Source organism: Pelodiscus sinensis, chromosome 14, assembly GCF_052426305.1.
Source record: "Pelodiscus sinensis isolate ZL-2025 chromosome 14, ASM5242630v1, whole genome shotgun sequence".
Taxonomy (NCBI): Eukaryota; Metazoa; Chordata; order Testudines; family Trionychidae; genus Pelodiscus; species Pelodiscus sinensis.
In genome coordinates, this window is record NC_143065.1 from 34,152,422 (window position 1) to 34,168,486 (window position 16,065).

General features: G+C 45.9%; 1 protein-coding gene across 2 annotated transcripts in view; it reads right to left on the reverse strand.

The window, feature by feature from the left end:
- Positions 1–16,065, reverse strand: part of RGMA (repulsive guidance molecule BMP co-receptor a) — a 40,721-nt gene that overhangs the window by 12,314 nt on the left and 12,342 nt on the right. The gene's annotated exons all lie outside the window — the stretch shown is intronic.

The following is a 16,065-nucleotide window of genomic DNA, read 5'->3' on the forward strand; positions in this document are numbered from 1 at the left end:
ACGGAATTAAAAACAACATTGCAGATGCTTTCTGGGGTTCTCGTGCGTATGCCTGTCCTTGGCTGTATTGAGAGAGCAGTTTGCGAGGCAGTTACACGTGCACAAATGAAGCTACACAACCCAGCACCACTTCTTACCAAAGACTATGGTCAAGTTTTAACTATCTGCTGGCAGTGATGGAAACACAACAGGTGCCGGAGAATGGACGGGGAACAGGACTATAAATCAGAAAGGACTCTGCATGAAAGCTTCCAGCTCCTGTCACTTTCCAATAGGAATGTGAAAGTGTAACCATGTATGTGGTTAATTGATCGGTTAACATTCACAGTTACACACAGATTCCTGGTACACCTGGGGAGCTGGTGTAAAAGCTGGCTCCCTGCCCATGCCGTCTCCCAAGGAGCTGCCCACCGCCCCGCCTCTGAATTTTGTCAGCGGTTACACGGTTACTTAATTAACTCCATTTTAACATCCCTACTTTCCAAGAGGAATGAAATGCAAAAGAAAATGGTGGAAAGTTTCTGAGTTTAAAAAATCCAGAATTAACAAGCATGGTTGCCAGTAATAACAGAACCTCATTTGATTTCACACCAAACTTATGAACCATTTTTCCTGACCAGGTAGAGGAAGGGGGTTAGTCATGATGACAGTGATGGCAATGAAGAACAAGTAAATTTCCTTTCACATTCTGATCTTTCAATGCACTGGAAATAATTTTGAAGGGATTGGCAGGACAAGAGGAAAGCAATGAAGTGCACTAGATAGCAACTTAGGAGCTGGATCTACTGAAATTTGAAGATTTGAAATTTTATGAACTTTTTATTCCATTAACTCCTTAATTCCCGGTTAGTTTGTGACATGGGTGCTCTACTGCATAGGATCATTTTTACTTCACCAATGTCCACTTCAATCTGGACATATTATTTCACCACTATCCCTTTTCAGTTTATTGCATTTTGCTGGAACATCCACATCATGTAACCATGGGTTTATCACCAGGCCACTGCGTGAATTGCAGAGAAAACCTGTTGTTGTGTGTTTCAGCCAGAAGAGATTCTTCTGTTTGATCATATAATCTCAGTGGTACATACCCCAGGGCCTGGATTTATGACTTCTAGGCCCTAAAAGCCACATGTTAAAATTGTCTGTGATTAAACATGGCGAATGCAACACCATGTGAGGACATGTTACAGGCCTAGCACAAAGATTAGAGGCAGGGAAAGTAAAGAGCGCTCTGGATTTGGGCACGCGACTATAAACAATCAGATTAGCACACAACAGAACACCGCCACCAGCGTGCCAGTCTGTTGTCGTGATGATGCAATCAGACTTTGCTGGCACATGGAATGCGAACAGGCAGCATTTCAAGGTGAGACTTTCAAGGTGTGGGTTGGAATGACAAGTTCAGTGTGAAAGGGTGTCATATTGGGAGATTCCAGCTTCCTTTCTCTGGTGACAAGCCACCCATGCTCAGGATTGTGATGCCACTAAGAATACATCGCTGATCCTATGATAAAAACAGAACCCTATCCAGAACCCCCCACGGTCACCAGTGTTCCCTGTAACCTGTCCGCTTGTGCGACTGCTCAGGAGACATTCAAATACCGCTCAGCTGATTAGCAGAATGCTCACAACTAGGTTTTGGGTTTCTACTGGTGGTGCACATTCACACGTGCCTCAGTGCATATACAATGTTATTCCACACATGGATGGTAAAGATTAGAGAGAACATTGATGGTCACCAGCTAAACTGTACATCAGGGGCATTAGGCAATAGGACGTGCAACATACAGTTTAGTAAAAATCCATCAGTAACAGCTGTAGGGCTCAGATACTCATTTATAGGAGTCCAGCAGTTTCCAGGAATAGGGTTCTTTGTGCTGGTCTCTAAGGGGTGCATCTTCCGGCTTGGAACAAGAGCTCCATGCCAAGTTCTGCACTGGCATCTGGGCTCTGATCCAAAGCTGACAGTGCAATAACGAGGCCTCTGCTGCCGCATCACAGGTGCAGTCCTTCTTTTGAGCCATTAACCAGAACTCTCCTCTGCCCATCCCTCACAGCTCTCCCCCTGGGAGTTGAGGCTCTAGTGCACTCACAGCAATAGCCTGAGGACTGCTCTCTCAACACCGCAGGCCTCTAACAGCTCTGGCCATACGCCTGCTATCGCTGAGCACAGGCTGGTTGCACATGGCTGGCGTCTAACTCATTGCTTTATAAGGTACTTGAATAAAAGCAAAGAAACAAAAAAGCCAGATTCATTCCTTCCCTTGCCCAGTAGGGGGAGCATTTTTCTTAAAGATCTTATCATTTGGGTTTTGGCAAAACACTTTGATTTGCTGTTTCGTGCAGGGCCCCATATAAGGCTAGATTTCCAAAGCCAGGTGCCTAAGGAGCAGGCCTGCACTGCGTGCCTCTGTGTATAAGTACGCATGCAGAAGAAACCCTTTGACACGCAGTTCTCCTATTTACAGGCCTCATGCTGGTTGGGACTCCGTTATGGAAAAGGCAGCTCATCTCGCTCTGGATTTGCACCTGGAGCAAGCCAGGGAGGTGGCCCTTCCTTCCTAATCTCTCCCCTGCCAACAGATAAAGACAGCGGGGTCAATTCCATTTCACAGGGCACTGAATAACCACGGGTCTCAGATAGGCTGTTTGTGGCCTTGTTCTTCTAATCTGTTGGCAAAGCCTCCCTCCCCCACCACCTCCCTATCAGATCTGTTCAATAGTGCGATTGTCTGACACCTCCAGCTCACACAAACACCTGCGTGACTCACCCCACCCCACCCCCAGCAAGACACGAGTCAGGCCTGAAGAACCCTACAGGCAGTGCGCTGGAAGGGAGATGGAGGATTAAGGAAACCAGAACAACGCAGGGGAAACGACAACGACCCTTCCCGCTCGCCTCCCACCCCCATATGCGTCTCCTCCTGCCTTCTCTGGCAGAGGCTTTGGTATAAAAGCAAAAACTCATTTGAACAGGCGCCAAGAAACTATGTTTATTCAATTTCACATAATCTATTTTCCATCTCCTCACAATGGATCTGTTTTTCAACCGCAGATGATTTAAGCATGGAAACAAGCCCCTCTGCCGGTATCATTCAGAGATGCACAGAGCAGGTCGCCTGAGCAATTCTGGGCACGGGCCTCCCCCAGGGAGCTTGGACCTGGGTGACATTTCTCAGTGTGCACACCTATGTTCCCAGGGCCATCCCTACCAGTGCTGGTGCCCTACACAGCCCAGCACTGGTACCTCCCTGGGCGGGAGGAGGGGTGAAGCTGTTGGGAAAAGGGGGTTACCAACGCTCCCAGGCTGGACGCCTTTTACTGCAAAGGGTGTTTGGCCCATCCGATCTGGGAGAGTTGGCAACCTGGAGCATGGCTAGGAGGGAGGCATGAGCTGGAGGACTCAGGAGTAACAGCAGCTGCCTGATAAGCAGGGGTTTGGCCAGGAGATGGGTCGAGGAGAGGGTGGCTGGACTGGCACTGATCTGGGGGCGGCCGAAGTCCATATGTAGCCCACAGCTACCTAGGACACCATGAAATCTAGGGCAATTTGGTGTCCCACATTTCGTGATATCCTACGTAGCTACATGTTTTGAGTTTGGGTAGGGACATCCCTGCATGTGCCCCCACATGGGCCTGCTCCCTGGCATATGATCGGGAATGACAGGGAAGGTGGGTCCTTAAGGCTCTCTTTTGTCTCAAGATATGGCCCATGCTATGTAATGATACGGGAGCCTGTGGCCTTTTGGAAACTGATGGTTTTACTTTAGTGACCCCTCTACCCATTTACAGGGTGACATTCATGGATTCCACAGGGAGTCCTGGAACTATGCAGGGTGCTGAAAAAGCAGGCTCCTGAATGCAGGAATTTTAAATGGAGGTGAATGGATATCAGGAGCTCAAGTAGCTAATCAAAGGCTACTGATATTAAGACGGGTGGGACCATTAGATCATCAACTCAGGCCCCCTATATATCACAGGCCACAGAATTTAACTCAGTTATCCCTATTGAATCCAGTGACTTATGTCTGGTTCAAACATATATTCCAGAAGGAATGCACCACTTCCCTTGGCCGTTTGTTCCAATGGTTAATCACGCCCATTGTTAAAAATCTGTGCCTTATTTCCTATTGGAATTTGTCAGGCTTTAGCTTCCGGCCCTTGATTCTTGTTCAGCTTTTCTCTGCTAGATTAAAAAGTCCTTTTGGTGTCCAGCATTTTCTCCTCAGGAAGGTGCTTATATCTCTACTGTAATTATGTCAACTCTCAATCTCCTTTCGGATAAGCTAAATAAATTGGGCATTTTAAGTCTCACACAATACGGCATTTTTTCCAGCCCTCGGATCCGTCTTGTGGCTTTTATCTTTTTTGTCCCTCTCTTATTTTTCAACATCCTTTTTAAAACATGGAGACCAGCAATGGATGCAGCATACTAGTCTTGCAGATGCCATGTACAGAGGTAAAAGGGCTTCCTTACTTTTGCTCATTCCTGGGTGCAATTTTTTGATCAAACATTTTGGCGGGGGAAAAGAAAGATTTGGTGACACCAACAAATATGAATTTATGCTCATTTGGCTGCACTGTTTTGGTAGAAAAAGAAAATCTAACAAGAAATTATAAAAATAGAACCATATCAACATTTTTAAGCAAAACATTCCAATCTGTTTAATTGAAATTCTTTTTAATTTGAAAAGAACTAAAAATACTTAAAATCAAAATAAAATGTTTTGTTCTACTTTAGATTAAACATTTTGTTTGACCTGAAAGATTTTTTTTTTTTTTACATTTGGACCTGACAAAAATTTCAAAAATGTTTTTGTTCCAACCAAAATAATTTACATTTTTCCCAAGAATTGCCAGAAAACCAAAAACTCCATTATCTTTCTAAATTCACTCATTGTACTTCAATGACTGCGCAAGACCTTTTTGCCATAGCATTTTGCCTGGGCCCTCATGTTCAGAGGCTTATTCTGTGATCCCAAATCCTATCTTTTTGCTGCTCTGCAGGACAGAATCTCCCATTCTGTTCCTAGAGGTATAACTAAATTTGCATTTGGTTGCATTAAAACTTTCTGACTACGTTCATTTCATAAAGAGACCCACATTGTTCTATATGACTACTCTATTATGTTCATTTTTTACCGCTCCACCTGCATCCACAAATTTTTTCAGAGAAAAGATTGAATAGTGTCTGGACTAATAACAATCCCTGAAGAACTCCACCAGAAACACTCCCAATTGATAACAAATCCCCATTAACAACTAATTTGCAAGAGCTAACCGTTAGACTATTTTCAGTGCATTTTGCGTGTGCTTTATTGATATCGTATAATGCTAACTTTTTAATAATGTCATGCAACCTAAATCAAATACCTTACAAAAGTTTAACTCTACTACATCTATGCAATTTTCTTTATCAAGAAAATCTATAATCTCATTGAATAATTAAATCCAGTTTTGTTTGACAAGACCTATATTTTATAAAACCATGTAAACTTTAATTCCACTCCTATTCTCTAATTCTTTATCAGCTGAATTCCATCTAAGATTTCCCATTATTTTGCCTGGGATTAATGTCAGGCTAACTGGATTATAGTTACCTGGGTCATCTTGCATGCCCTTTTTGAATATTGGTACAACATTAGCATATATCCAATTTTTCTACAGTATCTGGTATTTTAAAATTTATTGAAAATTAACATGGGGGAGGGGAGGAGAAACTCCTCAGCCAATTCTTCTGGGACTCTTGGGTGCAAATTATCCAAGGCTGCCAATTTAAAAATGTTTATCACTAGTAGATGCTATTTAACATCATCTTGGGAGGACTGCAAAACACTTCATCATCCTCATGGGATATGAGTACACCCCGCTGCTTCCTTCTATATACAGAACAGCAATAGTTACTGAATACTTCTACTGAACACCTTTCTGTATCATTATTAATCTCCATCTAGTAATGGGCCTATATCATTGGATTCCTTTTTTGTCCTAATCCTCTTTAAAATACATCTTTATCCATCACGATGAGGTCCAAAATAGAGTTACTTCATGTACGGTTAAACAGCTTTTGTATTAGAAAATCATCATCTATAATTTATAGAAACTCTGATGATTTACTACTGGTTACTCCCCACTAACAGAGGCTGCTCTAAGTCTAAACGTTGACATCCCTATTAGGAATTAAGGAATCTAACTTCAGGTTTGAAAAAATTTGACCTGTACGTTTTTATATTCCCATGGTCCAATCCATTCTTCCTACCCACAGAGAGACACCTGGGCTCCTATCTGAAAAGTCACAGAGCAAGGTCAATTCCACCAAGACTTCAGAGAATCCAAAGACAAATTGATAAGCCCTGATTTACAATTAAAAGCTAGCCATCCTTGAGCACCATAGCTAAGCTGACCTAGGCCCCACTGTAGCTGCAGCTAGATTGAGGTTGGAACAGTGTCTCACTACAGCGGCATATCTGCTATGCTGCCACTGTTGTGCATTAATTACAACAAATCCATGCAAAAACCTTCATCCCAGCAGATCATTCCATTAGCAAACACCTACCAGTCAACTTTGTCTAGTTCTCAGTCTGGAAGAAAATGAGAAATGCCAGACTAACACGGCTACATTTCTATCACGATTCTACCTACTATAATATATCTCTATCATATTTTGGTATTACTTTGTGTAAATGCCTATTTGTGTGTCTACATTGTGTCATGTGTGTGTACAGCGAATGAGAGTCAAGACTTGTGTGTATAATGTGCAGTAGGTATAATATATGTGTAATTTACTCGATGTGCAATATTCCTGCATCCTGTCATGTTGTGGATAGAAATAAGCCCCTAACTGCCTGTTCTGTGGTATATGCAGCAAGTGGCAGAGAAAACAAAAACCTCCATCCCACCAGCCTGAATGATTGATGGCGTGCCTTGAATAGAGTCCAACTATATTTCAGCAGGAGGAGGGGGAGGAACCATGCAGTGAAGAAGAGCCAGTGGCCATCTGACCCAGGCAACTGTGAAAGGATTTGTGCATCATGGCAGCGTTCGTTTCTTCCAGGGACCTCCTTTGAACTGTTAATCAAGCACAATCTTGCAGAATAATAGCCTGATTATTATTGCCTTGTTTGCATAACAAAAAGGCCCAATAAAACCGATTTGACTGAGCTCAGAGGGGGTGTGAAAGATCTTCCCTGAGAAAGTCGCTGCAGGAATGCAGCAAACTGCTCCAAAGTCTGAACCCAGGAAGAAAGACAATGTAATTTGCCATCAAGAAAAAACCCAATAGACCAATAAATTACCCATGTGCAAAGGGATTAGATCAGGTTTCAGCTGCACTGGAGTGGAGGGTGGGGAGGGGACTGAAGGGGGAAAATAAACCTGACTCTCTTAAAGCAACAGTGTTAATTTTGTAAGGGAATGGAGATGGAGGATCACTCTGTATTATGGGCTGGATTCTTTACAACAACTTAAATGGGAGGAAAATGTTCTTCAAGGTAAATGCATTTCAGTGGAGTTTCTCCAAACATCTGCTGGTGAAACTGAGAGAAATGTTCACCCATGCGGTTTCCTTTTTAATTCAGTCATCAGTCCTATTAGTCTGTGCAGGAGAGGATAGGAAAGAGATTTCGCAAGGTGTTTACTTGCATATAAAGAGAAACTGACGGGGAGAGGAAACCAAACAACTAGCCTTGGCCTAAGGATGTTAAAGTAGTGAGTAAATGACTAATCATGTACTTGATACAAATTGTATCGAGCGCATGATTAGTCGATAAGGGGCCACTGCGGCTCTGCAGTTTAAATGTAGTAGAAGCTGAGTATGCAGGCAGCCTGGCTCCTCCTACATTTAAACTGCAGAGCCACAGTGGGAATAGGTCCAGGACGTGGTACGAGCTGGGACTGCTTCAGTCCTGGCTTGTGCCGGGTCCCACGCTGCACAAAGGGTTGCCAGGTGTCCGGTTTTCGCTCGGACAGTCTGGTAATTGCGCCTTCCGTCCGGTAAAAAACAAAAACAGACAATGACCAGTATTTTCTGTTTTCCTCAGATGGAAGGCGGGCGGGGACATTTTTCCCCTGCCGCGTCTGCCAGGGGGAGCGGAGAGCTCAACAAGTTTAGTGCCCCCCCTTTTTTTTGCTCAACCAATTTTTCCCCTGCCACGCCAGGATTTTTGTGATGGTATCTGGCAACCCTAGCTGCGCGTCTGCCTCCCCTGCTCTCCCACCACCATGGAGATGGTGCTGGGGAAAACTGGCTTTTCAGCTGGCTCCCCGCAACACTGGCTCCTGCTCCTTCCCCCATGCTGCCTCTGATAACGAGGCAGCAAGAGGGGGATGCGAGTAGTCGACTTGACTAGTCAACTATTCAACTACTCTTTTATGTCCCTGCCTGGGCCATTCCATTTCCAACTTCTGTCATTCAAATGAGTAGATATCTGTCATCAGCCTCGCCCTTTTTTTCCCCACTGGGGAGTTCCTCCTCCCTTGGCACTGCAAAGTCATGGAGCAAGCAGAGGTAGGAAAATACAGGCAGTGTCTCCTACAGATGCATCAAGAAGAGTCCTGGATTGTTCTTATCACTTTGTTTCTTGTGTTCAAGTGAATCAGCTGACCTTATGTGCAAAACGCCTTGCAAGGCAGCAAACATTTCTCTGCCCCTACAATCTTCTACTTGAGCCCAGCAAGATTTGCTCCTGCAGCCCTGTGAATACATGATCTGCCCCTCCATCCAGATTAAACTTCTTCAGATTTGGAATCAGGGTTCAGTGCTTGGCCAGTGTTGGACCTTGGCTCAGACAAAGTCGAACTAAAGTAGACAAGTCCAGCTACATGAGTAGCGTAGCTAGAGTCAACATACCTTAGTTACACTTTACTACAGCGTCCCCACTCTCCTGTGGGCTCCCCTTACTCCTCATGACCTGGTTGAGAACAGGAGTCAACAGGAGCTCAATTAGCAGTCAATTAAGCATGCCCTGACTAGACCAACTAAATCAATCCCCAAGAGAGCAATCTCTGCAGCATCTATCTCCTGGAAAATGTAGACAAGGCCTTTGTCTTGAAACAGATATTGCTAACAGCTAAATGGAGGCAGCCTGGTATGCAGGAGGTCACTGGTTTTATTCCTGACTTGGTAGGGGTGAGGCCCTGTGCCTTAGTTTCCCCATCTGTAAAATGGTATTGGTGAAGCTAATGCCCCTTAGACGTATAAGTGAGAAGCAGCAGCTAGGAGTACTGGTGTGTCATCACAGCAAACTCAAAATCCTGAAAGCCAGGTGTGCTTTCATAGTACCAGTGAGTCCTTCAAGATCACCAGTGCTTTAAAGCACAGTTTACAGGAGAGAGAACTGAGGCCCAGAGCAGTAAAGCGACCAACCAAGGTCAACAAAGTTTTCTAACTCCTAGTCCCGTCCTCTGACCAGGAGGCTCTGTACGCCCCGATGGGCCTTTCTTTGCATCAAACTCCACCAGAAAAGAGAAGACAAATCCACTTGGGCTCTGAAATCATTTGCCCATTGTGGTTCCTTTGCCCTTCACCTTTAAGGCAGGATTCCAGAGTCTCTTACAATATCCATATTCCTGCCTCAGAGTTTGGTGAGCCATGGAGATGAGGGAGGCCTCAAATCATTCCCCAAGAGGCTCAGAGCTGAGCTGTGGTTGTTTTCAAACCACAGCATTTTGCCCTGGCCTTGTTCTGTACAGACTGATTGTTACATGCACAACCTCTCCCCACAGCTGCATGACTGCAGCCAGGCCTGGCTAGCAGGTCCTTTGCCTTTCCCTAGCTTGTGAGAGAATGGTGCAGACAGTGCCAGGAAGGCCGCTGTGGGAAAGCACTTTGCACGACAGGTGTGTGTTTTTGCTAAGAATCATCCGCCCCACCACTCTTCTTGTGAAATTCCAACCCTTCAACACTGGGCTAAAGGAGATACCAAAAGGAGGAGTCAGAAAAAAGCCCCAAGCACATAAATCTGAAGGAGGCAAATTTACACAATTAAACAGTCTGCCAAGAATTGCGGCATTTCAATTAGAGGCGTTGATTTGAGTGCAGGGCGTGGAGAGTCAGCTGCCTGACTTTCACAGATGTCAGCTAGAACCTCACACAACCTAGGGGAAATTTCACACAAGCACACACACAGCCTTGTGTCTCGCCTGCCAGCCTCTCTCGTTCTCACAGGTACCTGTCTCTCTGTCTCCCGCCTCCCCATTCACATGCTACCATCCCGTGGGTACGTCTACACTGCACACTTATTTTGAAATAAGCTCTTCTGGTATAACAAAAAAAGCAGTCATGTAGCACTTTAAAGACTAACAAGATGGTTTATTAGGTGACGAGCTTCTTTTCAGAAGAAGTGGGTCTGCCCCACGAAAGCCCGTCACCTAATAAGCCACCTTGTTAGTCTTTAAAGTGCTACACGACTGCTTTTTTTTTTGTTTTACCAAAATCAGACTAACACGGCTACCTCTCTGTTCCTGTTCCGGAATAGTTATTCCAAAATAGCTTATTTCGAAATAGCACGTCTACACTGCAGGGAAACATGAAAATTAGTCTGAGGCAGACTTCCCTAATGCAGATGTGTTATCTAGATTTACAGCCCCAGGAGGCACTCAGAAAGGCCCTGGTGAGGGGCTATTCAAAATAGCAGCAGTGGAGCGTCTACACACTCCTTATTTCGAAATAGCTATTTTGGAATAGGCGTTATTCCTCATAGAAAGAGATTTACAGATTTTGGAATAAGCCGTCCATTCTTTCGAAATAAAGTAATGGCCGTGTAGATGCTCGCATTGCTACTTTGAAAAAACGCTAATTATCTCGAAATAATGGTGCCGGGGAGAAACACCCTGTATGTCCACATTCACAAACGACCAGTCCAGCTAACACTCAACTTTTCCTCTCCAAGTGCAAAAGAAACGATGCGCAAAATCCATAAACTCTACCAACGCTACCATCCGAGATCACAGGCCTTGGCGTTCACTGGTTTGTTTCTAAAAGGGGCGCATGTGCTGCAGCCCCTGACACAAGTTCTAAATGTCAGAAAAGAAATGAAAATGTCAAACCAAACTTAACTCCCCAGCTCTCCATCCTCTGCTCATTCAACCATCTTCCCTTCCCCCCCGCCCTCCCCCGGCCAATACCCGTAAAGAGAGAGGAGTTTTATGTGGTGCAGTAAAGGTCAGCAAACTTAGCTCTGTTAATGGGGAGCAAATTCCAAAGTCGGGGTCCTCCAGAAGGAAGGCTGTGCACATGCACCATCCACTGAACCTAAGGAGGTTGTAGGGAATGCACATGACCCACAGCCATGGGGAGGGGGGGCGGAGCAGATGGGTGCAAGGGGGAAGATGGGTTTCTTCTGAGCCCAGGCCATATAACCATAAGATGTTGGAAACTCAAAGAGAAGACAGGAAGCCAACATCTCACAGGAAACTTAAACCACCAAGTCCCCTTCCTGGTGGGTGATTTTGTAGAACAGTCAGGACTCAAATGAAATGTCCTGCTCCCCAGATATGACCACACAGTTAGGGCCCAATCTGGCACCTGTGACAGTAAATGGCAAGACTGGGATCAAGACTGGGCCTTCAGCTCCTCCAATAACCTAGCCTACCCAATGCTCCACCCTGAGGAACTCACGGATTTTGGCCTCATTCTGCCTCCCCAAGTGAAGCTCCTTGTAGCCATGTGCAGGACATTAAACAGCGGCTCAGCCTGCACTTAGATGGCAACTTGTACACAGGGAGCCAGTTTGTTCTTTTGCAGTAAAAGCCCTATGACTTCATCGCAGGGATGGCATCTGGTTTTGCAATTGGACATAATTCAATTCTCCCTGCACGCTACAGGAACTTGTGCGGGTGGAGCAGTGATTTGGTGAGCAAGGCTGCTCTCGAGTGCAAAGAAATCTTTTCATGGGTATTGAAACGCCCGTTATTATCATTACATTTCATGCAAAGAAAGGGCCCAGGTATGGGACTCCTGCTCTTAATTACAATATTTGTCAACTGTAGGCTGCAAAGCCTTTTAAAACCATTTATGAGTGAAAAAGTTCTCATAAAAAAAATGGGACTAACTGCCTGCAGAGCCAGGCAGTGTGGACAGGGCTCTGCCAATGCAACTCAGTCCTGACCTGCAGCCCCCCATGTATTTCAATGCAAAATCCTCTGCCAGGCCCCTCACTGGCAGCACAATTCCAGTCCTGAGCCCACACCACTGCACTTCCAATACCCCTCAATTCTGCCCCTTCCTCCGCACAACAAACCCTCCCTGATTTTCAGCCTTGGGCTCCCCACGCAGCTCTGCTGATGCCCCTCAGGCCTGATTTCTGCTAATTCAGTTCTGGCTCACTCCCCCCACAGCTCTGTCAAACAACAAAGCATAAAAGAGCAAAACCGGCAGCACCCTCCTGCTTCGCTAGTCCTTGACAGTCCCTCTGTTCTGCCACTGCACAAGGCTAACCCACAGCAACCTCCCGACTATTCAAGTCCTGGGCCTGTGCTGAGACAAGACTGACAATTGTGTGCAACAGACGTGCTGATGAGTGTTGGTTTATGTGATGTATCCCTTAGGGACTTGGAGGAGAAACCCTAAAACTCTTTGCCACAGTAGCCTGACCTAGCATTTCAACCCAGGTCTCCAGGGGCAGCAGGTTGGTGCAGAAACCCACTAGGCCTCTGGGTAAAGAAGTTTTTAATGACTGCACAGCTCTGTGATCGTTTTTATGTGCACGTCTGACGTGGTGCAGCTGTTCAGGCCACAGAAGAAGAAAACTTCAGCTGTTGCTATTATAAACCCAAAGTTCCCCCTAACGTCTCCCAGTTCCTATTAAGCAGGGGCTTGGAATTAAAAAAGTAGCGATGCCCATGAAAAAAAGCCCACACTCTCTGCAATGAAAAACCAGGTACCTCCTTTTAGCTCCCGTGAGATTCTCAGTGGCCTCCTCGCAAAACTTGAGTCTACATCCCATATAAGAGACCCACTTCAGCACAGCAAGAAACATGTGAAGCCAAAAGAGTTTTCAGGTCTACATTTGTCGCTCTTCTCTACTACAGTGCCTAACACAAGAGCCACCCCTGCGGCCAATTTGCTCTATCTCCTCAGGACTGGGAATACTCTAAGCGCTGTCACTTTAAGGGTTTAGAAGGTGTTGTTTTAACAACCTCTAAGCCCCCCTTCTCAGTTTCAGCTTAGTGCTGAGATCACATCCCTCACTGCAGCTAAGAGACAAAAGCCATTTATCAACCTATCTGATAAACCTCCAATAGGCTGGATCCTTATCTGGAATAAACCACACTGCCTGGATGGACTGGAAGCATTAATTCCTACTCCTCTGAGAAAGGTGTTTATTACAGTTTGGGACAGCAAATATCAGGGTCACCTCATCCCGAGGAACTGGTCAGGCATCCCAGCTAGACCCAAATCAACAGCAGCTTCCAAATGAATGTTATTTGGGGGCAAACTCTCCCCTAGGGTCGGTCCTTAGATAAAACTCATAGGGCTAGATTTTCAATACAGGTCAGCCCCTAGTTAGGCCCTGAAATACACCGCTGGATGTATTTAACAAAAGCTCAGCACAAGTGCCACATATATTACCCAAAGAGTTACATACGGGAGCTACCAGGTACCAGCTTAGTTTAGAAACAAGGCTCTAATAATGAGGGTCGAGCACTTGGAAACTGAGCCCAGATCACTGGGAAATCTGGCCCTTACATTCCTCAGCAGATTTGCTTAGGGAACAAGGAATAAAAACAATAAATAGTCAGGATTGGTCTGATTCTCCAGCCAAGCACTAATTTGTACTGGTGCAATGGGGTTGCTCCTGAGCCATTCTGGGATGAGATAATCCAGCCCGATGGTACAAATAGGAGGAACTCAGGGCAAGCCACTAGGGTCAAAACACCAGGGCTATGTCTATACTGCAACCTTATTTTGAAATAACGCGTGTTATTTCGAAATAACAGAGTGCGCGTCTACACAGCAAGCCCGTTATTTCGAAATGATTTCAAAGAGTGTTCTTCCTTCGACTTCCTGCAGTGTAGACAGCACGAAAAGCCGAGTGAAGGTACTTCGGCTTCAGCTATGCAATTAACGTAGCTGCAGTTGCGTATCTTAACTCGACTTTAGCCCACAGTGCAGACATTCCCCACGAGATCTGACTCAAATCAACAAAAAATGTGAGGCTTGGTAGGACACTCAGCTCACACACTGAGCGTTCTGTGGGGACTAGCTGGGAGCAGTGCTTGGGTCAGCCCCTATAAACCAGCTATAACCTTCAGAAACAATGTTACGACTCCATCAGGTTTATGCCACCTCTTTACTATGTGCTGCTGAGATGTGACTTAGCAGGAGGCAGAATGGAGAGAAGTGGAGAGACACCCAGGTGCAGACACCCCTTTTTCTTCCTCCTACCTCCTGGACCCCGAATAAAATACACAGCAAGGGATAAGCATAATAACGAGCATGGTCTAAATTTGTGCCCAAACTCCTTTTAGCAGTTCACAGTGAGGCTTGATTACCCAGTTTTGCCAGTTCCTTGAAATATATTTGGCTGTTGAGGTGGAGAATTAAAAAAAAAAAAAACACAAACACACAGATCTAATATCAAGTTCTTTCTTGCATGGCACTTTGGCTCAAAGGCTATGTAAAGAACTTAAGCAACAAGCATTGGATCTGATCAAAAACTCCCCACAATGCACATCTCTGTGCTCAATTTCCTCAGGGCTAAAATATCCCAGCGATCAGGGAGATGTAGGTGGAGGTATTGATCCTGATATTTCAACGAAGGGGGTTATTTTAGTGAATCAGGAAGGGGGCTAATTTATTTATGTACTGCATGTGTGAGAAAGACAGCTTAGCTTAAGAGATTTAGATAGTGCAAAAGAACTGCCCGGGCAATAGGAAAGGAAGAAATGATATAAAAAAGAAAACAGAGCGGGGGATTAAACTTTAGGGTTTTTCTCTGTCTCCGTCTCCCCCCCATTTTTTAAAAAAAGAGGTAAAGAAACTGGAGAGTTTGGGAAGGAACAAATCTGCCTCTGTGGAGTTGGTTTCCCCTCCCCCAACAAAAACAAGCACTCACGGCTCGAAGGAATTTGCAGCCACAGATCTGCCAAAAACATTGTGAAAAACTATGGGGGATTCATTGGAACCAGATGGCGTTTTCAGCTGTAATTCTGAAATTCTCTCCTTTTCTGACACAACACAAACAAAGCGGGGGAAGACAGAGGGTGGCCCGCAAATGTTATCAAACAGAAAGATAAGCAAGAGCTGCAAGTGTAGGTATGTGTGCGCCGGGGAAGCAGTATAATGGGGGCGCAAAGCTTTAGGAAAGGAGATCAGCCCCTTGCAGCCGCTCTGGCTGCAAAGGGGGCCACTTGCTTCCCCCCTGTGACAGGAGCAACAGCCTCAGACCCAGCGAAGCAAATTTTTCTGACTGAGCAATGGCCCGGCAAAGGCGGCAGGCAGGGCTACAAACCCAAGCCAAGCCGGGCAGTGTCGGAAGAGGAGGGCTTGTGGGATAACCTGGCCCCCTCCAGCCCGAAGCTGCTGACTCGGAATTCACTGGTGTGTTCCTCCACTTTTATCCCCGTGCAACTCTCTTGCAACAAATGAAGTCAGGCTGGTGTCCAGCCGCAGTGACTAGCAGGATCGGGACCGTGAATGTGCAGACAGTGAAACATCCCTTCAGAGGGCCAGAGTTTGCATGTAAGCTGGAGCCTCCCTCACCCCCCCCCCCCATCACATCTCAAAATCCAGTCCCTACTCACTGCCCTGCTTTTTCTAAGCACCAGGCACATTTCAGATCCTGGGGCCAACCTCTGCAGCTCCCCACCGGGCAACCAGTCAATGGGCACAGCCTGGCACGGAGTAGCTATTCCCCTAGTCACATTTCTCCTTCTGCCCCTGCCCGCAGCACCCGGGAGAGCTAGAAGAACAGTCCGGAGGGGAGCTACTTTCCGCCTCTAGCTCACAAAGCTCCGACTTGCCTTCGAGTCTCCCCCCTGCAGGGGCGAGATGGGGCTGCGGGGGCAGAGAGGTAGGCACCAGGGCCAGACCCAAGCGGAGGTCAAGAAAGACAAACACAT